Source organism: Lasioglossum baleicum, chromosome 2 (genome assembly GCF_051020765.1).
Source record: "Lasioglossum baleicum chromosome 2, iyLasBale1, whole genome shotgun sequence".
Classification (NCBI taxonomy): Eukaryota; Metazoa; Arthropoda; class Insecta; order Hymenoptera; family Halictidae; genus Lasioglossum; species Lasioglossum baleicum.
The window spans coordinates 20,493,889-20,496,463 of NC_134930.1; positions in this window are offsets into that span (position 1 = coordinate 20,493,889).

The window sequence follows — 2,575 nt, forward strand, 5'->3', positions numbered from 1 at the left end:
AGAGCAAATAGTTACGGAAAATATTGGGTTCATTCATAACGTCGCGAATATTTCTGTAAAGAATAACGTCGAAGGTTCGTTTTTGGTGAAACGGACAGAATCCGAATAACTGTAGTTACATTTTTCCGAGGTTTACAACTGCAAAACGGTAACGAGCTTGCCCAGTGCATCAAACACGTATAGACAAAACAAGAGTGCAACGTAAATACAAAATCTGCAGCGTGTATGAAAAGAATGTATGCACTTTGTTAGAACCGGTTTTCGAAATGCGAACGTTTTTATGCTGCCTCGGCACAACAAACATGGTAGAACGTTTACATATTATCAATTAAAAGAATAATAAAATTATTAAGTAAGGAAACAAACTATCTGACTCCTATTTCTTCGAATTGAGAGCGATAATTATAATTTCATTAACTGATGTACGAAGTCTGTCACTTCAATCTTCCAAATCAGGAAGTAATTGAGTCTAGAAATCCATTTCTCATATTAATTAAGCTAAGTGTTCCTCGAAGCCGTCAAATTTATGCGAAACTAATTGGTTTGTCTGCAATCGAACTGTGATAAATCTGGAAGAGATTCAATTTCCAAAAATAAAGAAAGAGGACTGGCAACTAAAAGTTGCGAAAATGGCCGAGTAAGGTTTGCTTCAGGCCCCGGCAGAAATCCGAATCTTCCGCTAGGCCGATGTTTGGCAGGACTTAGTCCCACAGTCGCGAAGTTAATCGATACTTGGAGAAAGATTCGGGGGGTTTGAAAAGCGGACTTAACTTTCGCTCGGCTGGTAATAAAGCGGCTTACTCACGTCTTGCCGAGCACATCCGAGCGGGCTCAATCGCACCGCGAAATTGGCAAACTTGCCCCGACGCGACTCCGGGGTATTTTTCCTATTCGACGTTCACCGTAGACCCGCACGAATCGTAACAATTCCTGATGACTTTCCATAGAACCCGGTATCTTCGATGCACCGCTGATTCCAGCTAATAAACGCACAACTCCCGACAGATTTCGGTGCACATGCCCGCTTGCGCAATTTACTGCCAACAGTATTGACTGGCAAACGCGGACTCGTTGCGACGGGACTGTGAGGTTCCAGTTTGTGATAAAGTCTCGATGATAACGTCTCGAATATCTTTCGATATAAAATCAGCGAAACAGATAAGAATCGGTTTTTATCGTATCGGATACTTTTGAAATACGCGTTGGAGTCCCCGGCAGAGTACGGTAAGCGTGAACATGGTCTTCGTAGGTTGAGTTATGCTTTTGGAAGAATAACATATATGTTAACATATTATCAGTATGCTGTACATGGTTGAATTTTTTGAATTCAGAAATGTTGCACCTCATCGTCAACTCTAGATTCTAAGTTATTCTTGTAATGTTTTCATGCACAGCAATGCGCATGTTGCTAATAGCTCAAAATGAGTGAGAATGGTCCAGGATAATTCAGAAAGTTGGAAGTGATTTCAAAAATAAAGAACAACACCAATATACTATTTCTTTAGAAAGAAGGATCGACTGAATCTAGATCATGCATACTTATAGACCCGGCTGATCAGATAACTGCCTCGATAGCTAAGATTATGTTGTCTACCAGATGACGGTTGTGGGAAAAGTCTGTTGAGAAATCGCAGTACCGCGAAGCTAAGGTATTGATAAAAAGAAAAAAGCTCAGAGTGAATCAGTATGGCTTCTATATACCCATAATCCGACACGGAATGAATCGGAACAGTTCAGAATGAGCAGTACGGTTTAGAACGGTTCTATTCGAACCGATTATTCGGACGGTTCCTCGAGAGACCTATTTACCGCTAACGCCTGGAAGGTAGACAGCGAAACGTGGCGTGCGGTAAAGAATCTTGAAAAAATAATGCAACGCCTTCCCCGTCGCAACATCCATTTGCATAAAAACTCTCGATAACACGACGGGGCTCGGTGGTAGAACAGCTTTCCTATTTTCAGCAGCGGAATCACGTGAAGTAGTGTACAGGCGTTCGCCAGCCATATCCAGGCAGCCAGCGTAGCGAGCCAGCTAAAAAGGTAGAAAAAGGTCGCTGGGATAAATGTATAGATATCTACATGAAGCATCCGGTCGGTGGGTTCCACCCGTTCTGAAAGTTTTATACGTACACACCGAGCAACTCGGTGTATAACTGGGGTTCTGGCCTGAGGGTGTAAGGAAAGGAGCGAGAGGGCAAGGAAAGACAGCAAGATAGAGAGAGAGAAGTTCGCTAAAATATCCGTCCACGCAAAGTGCAGAGACGTAAATTGCATCGAGCACTGCATCGGCGAAGATACGAAGTACCGTGAGCCCCGCCTCGGCTCGCGGGCCGAGTTGAGCCCCGAGCAACAGATCGATTGCGCACTGCGTGGAAAAGAAACTCGAACCTCGAAGAACAAGTACGCGGTGTAACGCTGCCGGGGGGGAACGAACTTGCGGTTACCGAAAGTTTGCGGTTGCCACGCGATTCGACGCTGAGGAACGTTTCCGGTTTGCGGGGAATACGGGTCATCTCCCTTAGGGTTCCGGGGAAATCCTTTATTGCCCGACGGTCTTACCGCCCCGTTCTTTAAA